Here is an 18,980-nt window from a genome sequence, read left to right as displayed (position 1 = left end):
TGTTGGAAAATACAAGACATAAAGTTGGAGCCTTGATCGGACTGGAAACATTTAGGGAGGCCGAATAAAGTGAAAAATTTGACTAAAGCTTTCACTATAGTCTTTGTCTTTATATTTCTCAGTGGTATGGCTTCTGGGAACCGAGTAGATGTACACATTATTGTCAACATGTACTCATTTCCTGATCTTGTTTGTGGTAGGGGCCCAACACAGTCTATGAGTATGCTACTAAAGGGTTCTTGCAATGCAGGATTGGCTGTAAAGGGGCCTTTGGAATGGTCTGATTCGGCTTTCCTACCATTTGACATGTGTGACAAGTTTTACAAAATGTGCTACATCCTGCCTGAGATTAGGCCAATAAAAGTGACTGAGAATTTTATGATAAGTTTTTTGACTCCTAAATGACCAGCCCAGGGGGTTTCATGGGCCAGGCGTAATATTCCAGCACAATAGGGCTTTGGAACCATAATTTGTTGTTTTATAGCCCAATCGTCATCAACCAAGACATCTGAGGGTCTCCATTTACGCATAAGATACCAGATTTTGTATAATACGAAACAGATCTATCTGAAGTTTCACCATCATCATCTACCCTGTCAAACAAACACAAAATATCTGGGTCTTTGTGTTGTTCTGCAATGAGATTTGATCTAAAAAATGTCTGACCTTGGTCAGCAGATGTTTTACAGGAAGTTTCAAATCCACTAGGGATGATAGAATGATCCGTATTAAACACCTGACTGAGAAAGGTGTCATTTAAGTCAACGTCTGTGACATCATTTTTGAGAATATTTTGATTCTCAGACGTTTTCTTTGACATGGCTCGAGTAACAGCACATGAAGGATACATCAGGGATTTCGTGCTTAATTGGCTCTGGATCCTGATCTAAACTAGGATTATCAGTCACAAGTGGATTAGTAATGACCTTGTCCCCAGCAAGGTCGTTTCCAAGAAGAAGGTGAATCCCTTCAAAAGGCAAAAAAGGCCTAATACCTAAAGTCAAAGGTCCAGAAACAAAGTCCGAAGACAAATAGACATTATGGAGAGGAACAGGAATGTAGTCATTACAATCTACCCCTTAATAAGAACTTTAGAATCTGAAAATGACTTTTCAGAAAACGGCAGGGTATCTGCCAACAAAAGAGACGGGGAAGCCCCGGTATCTCATAAAATTTTGACAGGGGTAGCAGAAGAAGGATCACTAGAAAGTGATATAAAACCATCGTGAATAAATAGTTCAAAAATACCCATAATGCTATCTTTAGAAGAATTGACCTTGTCCTCATTAATTGGGGATAAGAGGGGGTTTAACCTCAGAAAATGCGTTGCCCACATTATTAGACTCTAATTGAGTTGATGAAGAAATAAAGCCGGTTGGCTTAGATCCACTTTGACCACTTTGACCTTCACGTTTTCTTTTCAATTTGAAACAATCTGACACTAAATGGCCATCTTTCTTACAATAATTACAAGAAAGTGTACCAAACTGTTTGCCAGGAGGAGATTGAGACTTGGGATCTGATGATGTAGAAGTGTTACTTGAACTCTGTGAGCTGTTGTCATTTGATTTTCTACTCTCCTTTGAGAAATTCTTGGATGAAAAGGAGGAGTTAAATTTCCCTGCATTGTTTCTGTATGAAAAGGACTGGAATGGTTTGCTGAGAAATCAAGATTTATGGGTCAATGAATAATCATCGCCTAAACGTGCAGCAACCTCCAACGTATCTGCCTTTTGTTCACTGATAAATGTCTTGATGTCACTCCGAATGCACCTTTTAAATTCCTCAATCAAAACAAGTTGTCTTAATTTTTCATAATTCTGACTGACCTTTTCGGAAGAACACCAACGATCAAACTGTTGTTTATTTGTTCGAGCAAATTCAACATAAGTTTGATCCCTTGCCTTCTCACAATCCCTAAATTTCTGACGGTAAGCTTCAGGCACCAACTCATAGCCCTTGAGAATTAATTCCTTCACAGAATCATAATTTGAAGCCTACTCTACTGACAACTGAATATAAATTTCCCTGGCTTTACCCACCAAAGAACTTTGCAAACGCATAGACCAGGAATCCCTCGGCCAATTCAGACTCTGAGCAATTTTCTCAAAATGAATGGAAATATTTGTCAACATCCTTTTCTTGGAAAGGGGGAGCTAACCTGAAATGCTTAGGATGTCAAAATTGTCTGAAGGGAAGAATTTTCCTGACTGTCCAGCTCTAACTGTAGTCGATGTTCTGCTAATTCTCTTTCCTTTCCTTTTTCCTCTCTCTCTTTCTCTCTTTGTCTTTCTTCCATTTCTAATCTTCCTGCCAATCTTTCTCTCTGTGTCGTTCTTCCATTTGTAATTCCTTTTCTTTCATTTGTTATTCTTTTTTCTTTCCTAATGCCAATATTTTAAGCTCCAAATCTGTGTGTATTCTAATTTTCTTAGTTCAAAGGCAGACTCGGGCTCATAATCTTGCAAGATGGATTCCTCAACTTTGCCTATTCTAACTAAATATTTGACAATATTGTACTGAATTTACACCTGAAGGTAGACTACGCACAACTAATGGTTCTTCATTTGTGGAGTAAGTGTTCATGTTGTGTTTCTGTTTCATAGGCATACATGCATTGCCACTGACCAATAAAGTTATTGGAGTAGTGCAATTAGGTAATTGAACAGGTACATTAAATTTTGTATGGATAAGTTTTTAGCAAGAACTGGCTAATAATCTGAATACATTTAACTTAGAAGGGTGTTTTTGTACTGCTGATGGGTCTTGAAATATCCAAACACAAGGTAATTGTCAAACACATCAAAAAGATGGCGGAATAACATTAATCTCCCAATACTTGCTCCACGTGTAAACATGTCACTGTGGCCTAAACTAGTGACATTAATATTACCCCTGTAACCCCCTTACCAATACATCCTTTGTTGCCAGTACGTCGACCACAACTGTTGCAGTCAATTGCCTTCGAGTCATTGAAGCAAATGGTTTCACAGTTTTCTTGCTGAGAGGCACAACCAGAAATACCTATGAGAAAATATAATTATACACACTATTTACGATATTGACTCACAATCCCGGCCAATGTACATTATAACAAGCATATGATGGAATGCTTGAGATAATCACAAAAATATACATCACTGTTTGACAAAGTAAGATTCATATTAGCTAATTATCAAACCAACACAGAAAAAGTAATTTTACTTTTAGATTTGCTTGATGGGTAATCATTCAAACGAAACATTAACGATTTTGTTTCAGATATCCTATGTGGACTTGATTTTAAAAAAAAATACTATGTAAGTATACAGTCAGTAATGATACCCCATCCATCCCTTGGGTTATGAGACGGTAATGTACAACAGAATTCGAAAGAACAAATAAATAAGTACAAAAATCCATCAATAAAAATACATCAATACAAGTTATATACATTATATATATTATTTATATATATATATATATATATATATATATATATATATATATATATATATCTATATATATATATATATATATATATATATTATTTATTTATTTATTTATTTACTTATTTATTTATATATTTAAGCAATAACCCCCGCTGAGGACGGGTATACCACGAGATATAGCACAATTCACGACATATATGCACGAGCCGCAGGCGAGTGCATATATGGAGTGAATTGTGCTATATCGAGTGGTATACCCGACCTCAGCGGGGGTTATTGCTATTATATTATATCAACTTCACGTTATTACTTTTGTAGACATTAATATAGATAAAAAGAGGGCCGTATTCAAATATTTATGGAGAACGTTGTTTGCTCAAAACAGTGGTTAAATGAAATGGGCCCCAGAACAAGCATTTTAACCTTCTCCAGAAACATCCAACACTCGAAATATACGTAGACTTGCACAACTGTGAGTTTCGTATCACATCGTCAAACGAATATTTATTTTGAAATGATACGGTAGAACAAACGTAACTGTCAACAATACAACACGCGTGTACAACACTCTGAAAGGTCAATTCAATAAAATATTTACATATGAATACAACCTGAATCATGTGAATGAAATTACATCATCTATGTAACCCTGCGTACTTGGTGCCGCCATATTTGAATAAGCTTCAACGCGAGAGATGGATCGGCAGTGCACAGATTGTGTTTTTCTTCAATTTTTGTGTATAATACTGACATTTACGGGACCACTAAAAGTGCAACTGTGAAATAACGATGCAGCACTCTGGTTGTGGGTATTTGAAATGGCGGCGATGCTAGAGTCTGCAGGAGTTTGTCGAGATGCCACGGGCACGATGGTGTTTTGAGCTTGAGGCGGTGCAACGTCACTGCCCACTGTAGAGACAGCAGAATTACGATCTATTTCAACACTTACCACCCCGTTGTGTTCAGTTTGGTAACCCAGGCTTTTAGATAGGATACCAGACATTCCATGGCTCTGATCAGAGGTGAGTTTGTTTGTATATGATCTGACACTGGCTTCGTTTTTATGGGCCGTGAAGTACATGATGTGCCTCGTCTCAACTCCAGCAGAATCTAGCACAGTGCACGCAGTTGCCCTGACACAGTGATTTGTGTAGGTTGTCGACAAATTTGCCGCTTTGGAGATATCTTTCATCATGGAGCCTAATTTATTTTCGCCCAGGGGTGAATTACAGTACCATACTTTGTCATCCGGCTTTACATTGACGCGAGGCCTCTGAAATAATGCATTTTCTCCCGGATTTAACTTTGACAGATATTTTGCGAATGCTGCAACGGGGCAATTTTCGCCGCCGGTGGCGAACATTTTGGCTTGCGTTTCGAAATCATCGTCCGGGTGATTTTTGGTATTTTCGGAGTACGTAAATTCTACAAATTTCGGTCCATCATAGCTCTCCCTTACGCGGTAACTAGATTTTGTCAGCTTTCTAAATCCCTCTCGGCCCCTGCGTCCAAAATAAACGTCAGGTCGAACCACACTTTCCGACTCAATGCCATTTTTAAGTTAAATTATGTTCAGCAAAGCTCGCGTTGTTGTTGAGTGTGGTGCTGAGTGGAATTGGCGGGCTTGCGAAAACGGGAAAGATTTGAACTTTGGGGAGGTTAGTTTTACCATTTTATAAATTCCTCTCAGATTTTTATGTATATATAATTTGTGTGTTTGAAACAAATTTGAAACTCTATATATATATATATATATATATATATATATATATATATATATATATATATATATATATATATATATATATATATATTTGTATGTTAGGTTGTACTCACTGGTTGACCGCATATGGTCGATGCGGTCATGCCGCAGAGCGATTTGTACTTCAGGGTTGACTGGAGTGACAAAGTAACTGAGTACAAATTGCTCTGCGGAATGACTGCATCGAGCACTTTCTCAACCAGGAATCACATCTCAGTTACTTTGTCACTCCAGTAAACCCTGAAGTGTATATCATACAAGTCGAACCGCATACTTCGTGTATATATATATATATATATATATATATATATATATATATATATATATATATATAAATTACTTAAAGTACAAAGTAATAAAGTAATAACATATGTAACTTAAGTTTCTTGCATCCTGCAATCTTCAGACAGTAGTGAAAGAATTCTTAGCAACTCTCTCATTTAAAACACAGACAAAAAGAAGAACAGACTAGCAACGGGTATAATTCAAGGTGTGAAGCGGTTATGTAACCCCTGCATGTACGCCTCGCATCAGATAGCTCTTGACTCTCCTTTCAGGAGAGTGCCGACCATGCACGCTTCAGTACACTGCAAATTCTTCTAGCTCTCCGGCAAGCTAAATTCGTGCTAAATTCGTACCGGTTTATTTGTCGCTGAACGGATTGCTTCATTTTCCCTAAATTGGCTTGGTTTTTGGTTTGTTTTCAGTTTGCCTACAGGCACTTGATTGAACAGACTGGCAAGTTAACAGACCACACAGAGTGTAGGACTTGGTTTGCTGGCAAGCCACTACATGTATCTAAAAAAGCTTGAATTTAGACCAAATTCAAAAAAACATCAGTTTACAGGCAAGCCAGGTCTTCCTTGTTAGACTGGCATGAATGTGGTTTGCTTGCAAGCCATCCATAATACATTTGTGGTCTGTCGGCAGGCCGGGAGAGCATCCAGTTTTAGGTAGGGCGGGGCTGGGCGGGGGAAGGAGGGATATGGGGCTGGCATGGAGTGATTGGGCACTGACGACGCCTTTACTGTCTGTTGTCCTCTTAGAGTCAATTTAATCCTCTTTCTATCAGGTTCCATAGACAAAGCTTGGATATTAATATCACTTAGGAGAAAGAGGATTAAAATGACTTAGTCTTGATGTATATATCCGGTACACTAAACACTGACAAACTGCATAATCCTGTAAAAACAGTAAAGAAACCCCAATAAAATGGCATTTTGTCCAGTGAAAGGGAGAGGGCTATGGTGGTAACCTGTGAAAGAAATCACACAGAGAAATGTCTTTAGTGTTATTATGATTATTATTGATAAAATGAAAATTCTTGACAAAGTTTTACAATTACGGTAAATATGACTTAACAAACATTTATGCTAATAATAATAATAATAATAATAATAACAAGGCAGTATTGCTGAAGGCAATGAGTACTTGGGCTGTGATAGAGTAATTTTGAGGACAATATATTACTATATTCAAATATGGTCTTGAATTTCCCTGTCAATTAGGCATTTGATTAACTGGTTATTAAACGAAGCAATGGCATGACAACGGCAAAATATGTCTAGCAATTTTGTGGAGTTTGAGGCAGGGGTTCTTTATTTATAGTGGAAATTGCTTAAACTCCTTGAATATTCAAATTACAGAAGATTTCTTTTGTTCTCGATGGTAGATGTCTAATATTTAGATGGGCATATTAGATTTCTACCCTATAGTTATCCCTAAATACCAAAAATCGGACATCCAGCTCTATTGGCTTGCTCAGAATTAGATATGCACATAATTAATGAGGTACAATATGTGGTGTCATAAGGTGTCCCATCATACCAAATATGAAGGATGTAGCACTTGTGGTTACTGAGTCGTGGACAAATATGTATATTTGAGGTCAAAGGTCATTGAGGTCACGTGACGTTTTGTCAAACAAATTATATTGTTAACTTATCCCTATATACCAAAAATCAGACCTCTAGCTCTATTGGCTCGCTCAAAATTAGATATGCGCATAATTAATGGGGTACAATATGTGGCGTCATAAGGTGTCCCATCATACCAAATATGAAAGGTTTAGCGCTTGTGGTTACTGAGTTATGGACAATAATGTATATTTGAGGTCAAAGGTCACCAAGGTCACATGATATTTTGTCAAAATGTCTGAGATATCTGCGTGAACCGATGGACTCACTGATGGACTCACGGACGGATATGACCCAATCTATAAGCCCCCTGGACTTTATCCGTGGGGACAAAAACTGTGTCACTAGTCACTGCATCCTTTAGGCAATATGAATACGATGAGAAACTAAATTTTATTTTTCTTGGCCTTATACATGGGAGTCCATACAGAACTGCCTTATACATGGGAGGTGTAAACTAAAAAGTCCTCTAACACTGCCAAATTCGATCGCATTGTGAAACAAATCGACGTTTTTGAGTTTTGAGTGCAGACAGAAATAAGTTTTGAGGCAACATGGCTGCGACCCCATGTTGACCCCTAGCCACGCGCGCGTACGATGCTACGTGCTACAGCTAACACACAGCATCGTACGCAGGGCTAGCAAGAGAGTTGCCGACATCGACGGTTATTTACGAGAAGTGAATAAAAGACTGTCATTTTGGAAGCGATCGAGTAGCTGAGATAGGCTGGGATACAACTTGGGCCCAAGAACGCTGAATTTCGGCAGTAATTTACGTCAAGTCCCAAAATGGATTTGAAGTCACCGACCCTACGTACGGGTCTTTGCAGGGCTGTGGTGAGCCGGGCGATTAGCTGTAGCGGAACACACAGCATCGTAGGCAGGGCTAGTTGACCCCAGTGAAAATGTGTTCGCGATCAAATCTTCCTATATTTTTTTCAGAATTTTCGACAAAATCATTGCTTCTTAAATATTTTGTAAAATATAAAATACTAAAATAAAATGCGATGTGCCATGTCTCCAGATTTCTAAAATATCGTTCGGTGACCGTTCAACGGAATACTCATTTCGCAAACTTGTGACGCAGTTGAAATTCAATACTCTAGACATCCTCCAAATTATCCAACCATTCGCGTTAGAGTTCAGCTCGCTAGAGTATCATAACATTCTTCGGCCTTCGTTTAGATCGACCCTAATCTCTCCCATTTAGGAAATAAATACACAAGCTACCTTGACAAAACTTCGTGCACCATCCAGGACCAAACGCACTACAAATCTGTGGTCTTGACGTCATCATCTCCTTACATGGTAATCGGCATACCGTATTTTTTAGCAAAGGAGACACAGAATACGTCGGAGTATTCAGTTTCAAAACGTATTACATGTGTGATGTTGTCAAAAAAAGGTAATGTTACTGCAGTGGTAAAATTACAAAACACAAAAGTTCAAATCAGTTTATTTTGGACTGGCTTTACTCAACATTTCATATTGTTTCTGATGCCAGATTTGACCACGTGCTTACTGGCGACCCCTTACATGCAAATTTTGTGTCAAATGATGTGTTCCCTGGAAAAACAAACGTACGATTTCTATATGAAGGAGGCGAAATTTGCCCTCAAAACTCGAAACCATCCCTCTTTGGGGTGTATCTAGCTATTTTGAACGAGCTTCTCGAATCTGCAACTCTATTTCGAAATGATGGTCTGGTTTTATCAGCTTAAGGATAAGTGTTCTCCATCGCTGTGGGCATTACTATTCTCAACTGGGGTACAGTTTCAGTCGTAATGTTTTTCATTGTGTCCGGGATATAAAATCTTTCCTTTTCACATTTTACTTTGATTAACACTAGTCCACATCTTGTCAGTGATTAAACATGTTTCAAGTTTAAATGTTAAATTCTGGTCTCGAGCCCTCCTGTTCGACCAAACTGAAATTACCCCTCCCACTTTGGCTCGTCCAGTGGGTACAGCAAGGGTAGTGCCACGCCTAAGAAACGGAGGGTGCATTAATTGTTGCATTTCGATGCACATTTTGATTATATTCAGAAGGTTTTGTGGCAAACACTCAGATAGAGAAGCATTAATATTCACATCTCACTTATTCAAGACTGGCTGAGAGCAGCACTTCCATTCAGTTAACATCATTACGCCATTTATTATGCCAAGAAAGATGAAGCCAAGACATTTTGCCCTCCCTGGTCTCAGCCAGAAATGGTCATACCTTACAGTTTTTTTCCCACGGAATGAAAACAAATGTACTTGGGCTGAGGCCCAAGTACAATAATAATGATTTGAATATATATATGTGCGCAAATAACAAGTGTAACTTGGTAAGAAATAAAATACAGTAAAACCTGTGTTATCTCAACTTTGCCTAAATAGAACAGTCAAACTTTAGAGGTTTTCAAGTCTATTGCCTATCAGCACAATGACAAATATTACTAAATATCATTTCAAAAAAATTCAGTCCAAGTGGAGGTAGACAGGTTTTGCTGAATGTGGAAAATATTAAAAAAAACTACAGGACTCTAAAATGAGAAAGTGCTGATGAAGAATTTAAAAATATACTGGCCAACTGTTCAATTAATGGCATAAAATAACATCTGATTCCAAACATAGTGTCAATGACACTGTCACTCAAATTTAAACTAGGTCATTCCCAGTGACTAGAATACATTAAGGCTGTCAAATAAGTAGTTCTGAAGAATAAATTCTTTGACTTGAAACTGAAAACATTGCTTCAATGACACTTGCTCACATTTGGTTTGATGTGGCAGGCCAGAGTGTGTATATTTAAAGTTAACTCCTGAGAACATGCATACCAAGTTTCAAAGCAATCAGATGAGCAATTTCAGAGAAATGATCTTTTTAACAAAAAATTGGAAAAATTCCCAAAAATACAAATATAAGAAAATTTCACCAAAATTTGAAGACATTCAAATAAGGTTGCCTTAGGTACATGTATACCAAGTTTCAAAGCAATCAGAACGGTTAATTCAGAGAATTTTTGAGCAATTTACTGGATTTTCCCTTCATAACTTCATTAGATATTTTGTACACTGACATATTTGTTTGAACAAATTCACATCTCCACCCATGGGTGCACCTGTACACCAAATACTAAGATAGTAGGTGCTGCAGTTTTGCATATTTAGATGTGGACGGACATACTTACATACTTACAGACATACAGATACCGACAACAATAGAGCTCTCTGGTATTTGTGCATAAAACAAAAACCAAATGGAGGCACAAAAACTGCCAAAGAAATACAAATATGCAAATCTCACAAAAATCTGTAACCAAGCGACCTTGCAACCGATAGAGCTCCGCTGTATTGTGTAGAGATTTAACTATTTGTGACATATCTTTTGACGAAGGTGGAAATCTTCCACAACCTTTGATATGTTTGAAGGTGAAGAAAGACATGGGACTCATTAGGATGAAAGGCAAAGCATCTCTGCTCAGCCTGAATGGCAGGAAAGATAACACTTTCCTGGCTGACCGTGACTTAGATTAATATCATCCGTAAGAACATTTATACCAAATATCAAAGCTATAAGACAAGCAGTTTTAGAAAACAAAGTTTGTGACAAAAATGGCAAAATTTGCCCTATAAATACAAAATTGCAGATTTCAGCATAATTTCAGTATATCATACTAAGATAAACACTAGGAACTTCTACACAAAATATCAAAGCTATCAAACAAGTAATTATGGAAACCAAATGTTCGGATAAAAATTGCACCAGAAATACAAAATTACAGATTTTATCATAATTTCGATACACATTACAATAGGATAACCCCCTGGTGACTGTATAATTAATGTCATGGCTAATAGACAAACACTTGTGAGGACAAAAAATGACCCATAAATGGCTAAAATTCAATTCTAGACTTCATCACACAGATGCAATATATTGTACACATTTTGATCATCCCTATGAACCCTGTATGAAAAGTATCAAAGCTATCACAAAAGCAGTTTTGATAAAAGTAATTTCTGACTTTAACAAAAATAGCAAAATTAGCCTCAAAAAACAAATTTTCATATTTCATCACAATTTGAACAAATATATATTTCAAATATTAAAGTAATCACACTGGCTGTTTTGAAGAGGAGGCTTGGAATGTAAAAACTTCCGGACCGGACGACAGACAATGCCACAAATCCACCTAAAAATTAAGCTTTGCATCACTAACAGGGAAGCCAAAAACCTGAGGTCACTCCAAGGAATCTAAATATCAAGTTTCAAACTAATCAGACGAGCTGATTAATAGAAAAATGATTTTTGGACCAGAAACTGTAAAACTGCCCTTGGAAAAAACAAGTATATAAATTTCAATGACAATAACAATAAAAAAATTTGTAAATAAATTATAATGCAACTACATAACCTTTGCATTCCTAGAAAGCTACAAAACAAAGCTTAAAATAATCTAACAAGTTGCATATAAAAAACATACTTGAAACAAATAGTGAGAAAATTTGATGACAAATAACGTACATGTAATAATGTACATGTACATGTACATTTGTGAATTTCATCACCATTGCAGACTCAGTACACTAATTTCATTGTTGCTATAAATCAAAAGTCATCACTTCTACTGAAGCAGTTTACAAGAAAAGTATTTAAAGAAATAATGCAAAAAGTAACTAATTTTTATAAAAAAGTTAGTCTAAAAATGTCTTTGTTTGATGGAAAAAAAGTCAGTCCTACTGCAACCACTGAAGTTACAAATGGAGTTAGGGAACATGCCTGGACCATAGCAGATGTGGGGAGCAAAGAATGAGGAAGTTTAACCGGTCTCAAATCTTCAGTAAAATATTTTATTTAATGAATACCAATGTTTCAGCGATAAACATTTCACCTTCTTCAGGGTAAACCATGATAGAAGAAATCCTTTATCAGTGTTTACCCTGAAGAAGGCAACGTGTGTGTCACCAAAATGTTGGTGTTCTTTAAACAAGCGACCTATCTGCCAATACAGCTCTACTATGTTAAGTAGAGATTAACAATTTGTGAGGAATGGGTTGATGAAGCTGGAAATCTTTGATAGCTCATTCAGGATGGCATGACCAAATATTTCAAAACTGGCCGCAAAAAACACACAATTAAAGATGTCATCATAATTTTGACAGATCACATAAAGATCGTGCCTACAAACACGTCTACCAAATATCAAATTTATCAAACAAGTAGTTTTTGAGAAACAATCTTTTTTAACAAAAAAGGGAAAGTATTGTCAGAAGAATACAAAATTGCAGATTTCATTATGTTGGCTATAAATACATGATAATAAGGATAATACCTGGGAAACCTATATACCAAATTTCGAAGCTATCAGACAAGCAATTATAGTAAAAGAAATATTTGACCAAAATTGATGAAAAAAGCCTTAAAATACGAACAAATATGATAAGGTCATCTTTGAGGGCCTGTACTAAAAAAATTAAAGAAATTGGAAAAGTTCTTTTGAAGGCACAAATTGGAATGTTAAAAGTTGACACCTGGACAATGCCACACATATTGATAAGGTCTGCATGCCCACAGCAGAGCTAATAACTCTACCACCTGAACAGCCTCATTCTTTACTCTACACATCTAACAATGTTTTTTAACTGTTACGCTCCTTCATGGGAGTATTGAGAGACAGCGACACAGCAAAATTGAAAACCTTTCGACTGGTAACATCTAAATAAATGTCAGACAAACACAAATGATAAAATGAGCTGCTAAAAATTTATATAAGAAATTATCCTCATCATATCAATATGACAAGTATGGTTATCCTCAGTGATTTTTATATAAAATAAAAACAATTGTGAATAATGTTTATAATTTCTAGTGGTTACATGCCAGATCAGTAAGTACTTGTTATGACCATACAAACCATAGTGAGGTCATTCTTGAAAACAAAATCAATTTTAATTGCAATTGGTATTGGAGAAAAAGATCACAAAATAAGCTGGAAAAGTATAAAAAAATTCAAACAAACTTATTATGCCAGTGCTAGATTGCTGAATTAGGAGTTCCTGGGACCGGTAGGATACCAACAATATTTTTATCATAGGAAATACCAAAAAACTTGCTGATACAAATGTGACCAACATTTGCATAAAAGTCAGAGTACTTGCAAAAGTTAAAATATCTATTTCATGCTAATTTAACAAACACCTACCAATAGCATCCCTACAAAGCTAAAAGCTATACTTGAGAGCTGTCAGATAAACACTATGTGAGAAAATGCTTTTATGAGAAAGTAGCAAATTTACCAAAACATTTTTCTAAATATTCGAAGTGGACAATTTCAATGAAGATTTTTGAAGTAAGTTGAGCAATAAAGAAATACTAACACATGTACATGTACAAATTTTTTGTACATTTTGACATTAACAGTTGATAAGGGCTCCCAAGGAAGCTGCACACTGACTTTGGAAGCTGTTAGACCAGCCATATCAGACAAGAAGCTGTCAAACCAACCACATTAGAAAAGAGGCTGTTTGAAAACACAAAACAAATCTGATAAAAAATTTGCATATGCAAGGTATTTGTCCTTTGATAATATCATAAATCAGTCATAGTCAGTGGCTTGTAGTCCAAATATCACATGGTGAATGTCATCTGAGCAGTTTTAGTGAAGACTAAATTTGAGGACAGACAAAATGAATGAGTCAGCTTATCTGATCAGCTTCCCATCTCTGACAGCAAAGCAAAAAATAGTAAAAATGAAGTTTTCTTAATACTGCCATTGAGAAAATAGGCATACATACAAAGTCCTACTTTTGATGTTTCATGATTTTCAGAAGACATTGTCTTGCTATGACCAAATTACACATTTCCCATAATAGCAAGGCCTAACTGTCTGACCCTACCCCGGATTGTATTTTTGTCTTTAGATGTGAGCCAAAAGTATTCTAAAAACTGACATGCACTCTTTACAGCTCGAGCATAGTCAAAGTTACACAGGAAATGCACTCCCATATAAGAAAGGAGTGCAAGAACAAGATTATTGCTTTCAACATTGCAAACGATTATTCCTTCAAGGAAAATAACAAACTGCTTATATATATAATAACCTTCTCCTCGTGTACCAAAACACCCAAACGAGGTAGTCTGCCATCTTTTCTTCCTTTCACAGAAAGTTTTCCAGCATCCTATGAAGAAAGAATAATCATGGTAAAAAATATATAACCAATATAAGACAAGGTTCTTTATATAACTCTGAAAGGCTTTGTTTTAATTTGTCCAGCATGTGAACACAGAGTTAAACCACTACTGCGGTGACAGAAGCTTACTCAAAAGAGACAAAGAGCATAATGAACATGACACAATATTATCAAGTTATCATATTACGTTGAATTAATGAGAGATATGATACTTACATCAACAATGGTTACAATCTTCCCCAGTGCACTTTGACCTCCAAAGGTGATCTCCAACACTCTGATAACTGCCAATGTTCTGATCCCTATAGTGTAAATGCCAAAAATATTGTGCATTATGTGTCTTATCATTAAAATAAAGTCTTTTTATACAATCATTCTGGGGCAAACCTGTTGATGATATTACATAAGTCCAGCATATTGCATGTCATTACATTTTAAATTTCAGGTGCATTTGACTCAAAATAAGGCAATAGAGAGTCAATGAATCATTGACTATACAACTATGTACTATGTAGAGCACAATATTCTACCCTACTCAATACTGTACTACTAAATAACAAAGCAAACATGGATAGATTAATTGCAATGCTAACCTTTCCAACTTTAAAAACATACGGCCAAAGTCCCTTAAGCTACTATAGACATGGATACAAAATTAAGTATTTCCTGACTGTATGAAATCATCTCACTAAGGTCATCCTAGGGACCTGTAAACCAAATATTAAAGCTGTCTGACCAGCAGTTTTGCAAAACAAGTGACCCAACAGTCGACAGAGGTCTGCCGTGTTATGTAGAGAATAACTTTTTGTGACACATGTATTGATGTAGAAGGTGGATATCTTTGATAGCTCATTTCAGGATGGCCTGACCAAAAATGGCAAAATTAGTTGCAAAAATACAAAATTGAAGATTTCATCATAATTTCAATATATTACATTAAGATAAAGCCTAGGAACCTGTATACCAAATATCAAAGCTATCAGATGAGTACCTTTTGAGAAACAAATATTTTGACTAAAAATGGCAAAAAGTGACCTAAAGATTTCATCAAATTTTAATATATCACACTGAGACAACCCCTAGGAACCTGTATACCAATATCAAAGGCATCAGACAAGTAGTTTTTGAGAAACACATTTTTTGACCAAAAATGGCAAAAATTGCACCAAAAATACAAAATTGCACATTTCATCATATATTCAATATATCATATTAAGTTCATCTGTAGGAACCTGTATAATAAACATCAAAGCTGTCAGATGAGTGGTTTTGATGAAATAAAGTCTTGACCAAAAATGACAAAAAAATTCCTTAAAAATACAGATTTGCATATTTCATCACAATTTGAACAAAGCTAAGTTGGGTTATCCCTAGGGATCTGTATACCAAATAACAAAACTGTCTGACCAGCAGTTATGAAGAAGATTTTTTACCAAAAACGCCTTTTTTGGCACTAATTTGCATATTTTCAACAATATCAAAAAATTAAAAAAACTAGTTTCTCATAATCATATTTTCCATCTACACAACATATATCAAATCAGTAAGTACTGCGGTTCTCAAGATATTTGAGTGGACGGACACCTCACAAACGGACATACATACATACAGACTGACGCCGGATGGATACCCATCCCAATAGCTTCTATAGACAATAGTCTATAGATGTTAAAAACAGAGATCTTGGAGTAGTGTCTATTCATTTATGTGTACACTGTTTATGAAACTTCCATTAAGGTACCAGAATAGCAATTTACGTGTCATTGCTTTGCTGTCTGTCTATATTATGCCCGTTTTTCATGCTTGTAATACCTGGCAACAAGATTTACCTTTGGCATCAATGTTTTGTAACAAGCCATACATGATGAGACTGTCTGCAATTGCTTTCCAATCAGCCTGAAGCTCATCTCTGGTTACTTGTGGTGAATTTGGATTTTGCTGGATGATGTATATCATATCCTCTACAATCTGTACAGAGAAAAGATGTTGGATGTTGAAATACATAGATGCACCTCTTGCTCAGGTATTTGGACTCTGAAACATGCACTAGTTCATCACTAATGAGCAATCACGATGATATTCACGGAGCAAAAGAAGATATCGCCATACATATTTTGTAAACATTGAAAGTTGACATGTAATTTCCCCCACAAACTTCATACGCAAATGATGGCTTGTTTGAATCTTAACAGTATGTAAAATGTTTACCAAGATTGCCATGAGGCCCCTGGCACTGAAGTATGTATAGTGAAATGTTTCCTGAAGAAAAGTTTGGGGAAAATGTATGCTTTTGAATTTGTAGTTTGTATTACATAATTTAAACTCTATGGTTCACTACTGAAGGAAGTGACTACAGGATAGAGTGCTGTGTGAGTGAAAAACATATTACAAAGTGTAATACAAAATTAATTATATACTTATATGTCTTATTCTCCTCCTTCGCTTCTTCCTATCTTTACAAACTATCTTTCCATTATCAATCGGGAAACCATTTTAGAAAATAGAAAATAAAGTTGACGGCATTCACAGTTTGATACTGAAATGGTAAATATTCATGAACACAACGCGTGCGGAATTAAATCAGTTTTCACTTGAGATTGAATCCAGCTACTTTGAAACTGAGGATAATTTGAAATTGAGGATAGGTGAACATATTTGTGTAATGCCATCGTTCCTTATGGATTGTGAATGTAATTGACGCATAGGCAGGTGTAAAACCAAAACATAGGATAACATACATTGCACGCACAACACAGCCAAAAAACTTATACATCGCGTGCAATCCTATTGGACACTATTTTCACTGGCAGTGACTCTATTTAAAATAAGTGCATTCCGGTGTCAAGTGCCATAGGCAGCTACGCTTTGAGACACACTGCACATACACACACCTACACAACGTATCATGACGTGCAGTTGGTTTTCACAATGACACAATTTTGAACACTGGGTCCACCTGTTTTTTTAAAGTTCTCATCCATATTGTGCAATTGTGTTTGCTTCTTCCTATCTTTACAAACTATCTTCCCATAATAATTCAGGAAACCCTTTTAGAAAATAGGAAATAAAGTTGATGGCATTCATTGTTTGATACTGAAAATGGTAAATATTAATGAACACAATGTATCATGACATGTAGTTGGTTTTCACACTGACACAATTTTGAACACTGGGTCCACCTGGTTTTTTAAAAGTTCTCATCCATATTGTGCAATTGTGTATCAGTTATTTTACTCACTTGTATGCAAACAAAACGTTGTGTAAAGCTGTCAGTTGTATAAAAAGCGACCTAGCGGCCAATATAGCTGTACTGTGTTTTGTAGAGAATAACTTTTTTTGACATGTATTGAAGAAGGTAGAAATCTTTGATAGCTCATTTCAGTAGCTGGACAATGAAAGGCAAAAATAGCTGCAAAAGTACAAGATTGCAGATTTCATCATAATTTCGAAATACATCACACTCACTTTATCTGTAAGAACCTGTATACCAAACATAAAAGCTATCAGACCCATACTTTTTGAGAAATACAATTTTTGACAAAAATGACAAAAATTGCCCCAATATTGTAAATTTCATCATAATGTGAATATATCACATTTTGCTCATCCCTTTAAACCTGTATACCAATATCACAGCTGACAGACGAGCGATTTTGGTGAAACAATTGTTTTGACCAAAAATGACAAAGTTGCCTTGAAAATAAAAATTTGCATATTTCTCCACTATTTGAATAAATCTGAAATAGATCATCTGCAGACCTATGTAGCAAATATCAAAGCTATCTGACCAGTGAGTTTGAGGAAGATGTTCAAATATTTTTTTAAACCAAAAATGATGAAAATTGCCTTTAAAACAAAATATGCAAATTTCACTACGATTTGAACAACTTATTTGAACAAGGTTATCACAAATAAGCTGCATATCAAATTTCAAAGCAATCAGACTTGCAGTAGCAAAGGGAGAAAGCAATTGTTGAGGGATGATGGACGGACATATGGACAACGACAGAAAATCAGCCTGTATGATAAGCTCATGACAATGGAGCTAATTAGGCAAATGTGAACATCACAAAGTTTACAAAATTTTCTGTATGATATAGTTTTTTGATATTTCAAATATAAAGTTTGATTATTTGCACATTAATTTTATGATCAACTTGGATTAAACGCAAAATAGGTTAGTTTAGCATGATCAATTATGATAACTTTTACAGTATACTGTAAATATTGGATTTAGATAGGGTGGCCTATCATCTCTGAGAAGATTATTCATTTGATAGAAGACACTCACAGAATACACAGTATAATACATTGCTATGGTGAGAAAGGAATTAAACCTTACCTTAACTTTCTCTATGAACTGCAAAATGGCCCTTCAGCCTAAAGGTCATTGACGTCATTCCATTCTAAGGAAGAAAATCAGGCCCTTCAATCTTTTGATCTGCAAAAGAAAAATAAAATTAGGAAACAAGTTTAATTTGCTTTATCGTGTTGTTTAATGAGATTGAACATGAAGTCTGAGACACTGAACCTTATGACTGCGTTGGCAGTAATTTAATCGCTTTTGGCGGGTAAGTAAGACGGGCAAATGCCTTCATTGGTTACAGATAAAGCTTGCGAGACTGAAAGAGAATGAAGTGTAACAAGGGACATCTGTGTGATGAGCAGATGCGAGAGGTGTCATATGTTCTACC

The 18,980-nt window shown here is 35.9% G+C and overlaps 1 long non-coding RNA gene across 4 annotated transcripts; it reads right to left on the bottom strand.

Annotated features, from left to right (window-relative positions):
* Nucleotides 1-10,983: 10,983 nt before the first annotated feature.
* On the bottom strand, nt 10,984-18,705 carry LOC139141771 (uncharacterized). 4 transcript variants are annotated; one of them, XR_011554237.1, is made up of 5 exons: nt 18,629-18,679; nt 16,704-16,752; nt 16,116-16,254; nt 14,503-14,588; nt 10,984-14,274 (listed from the first exon to the last, which is right to left on the bottom strand). It is a non-coding gene; the product is annotated as an uncharacterized lncRNA (long non-coding RNA). The 4 variants fall into 4 exon arrangements; XR_011554240.1 differs by having other exon boundaries at nt 16,704-16,748; XR_011554238.1 differs by lacking the exon at nt 16,704-16,752 and having other exon boundaries at nt 18,629-18,705.
* Nucleotides 18,706-18,980: the final 275 nt, after the last annotated feature.

This window comes from Ptychodera flava, chromosome 1, assembly GCF_041260155.1.
Source record: "Ptychodera flava strain L36383 chromosome 1, AS_Pfla_20210202, whole genome shotgun sequence".
Classification (NCBI taxonomy): Eukaryota; Metazoa; Hemichordata; class Enteropneusta; family Ptychoderidae; genus Ptychodera; species Ptychodera flava.
This window is presented reverse-complemented; position numbering and strand designations above follow the sequence as displayed.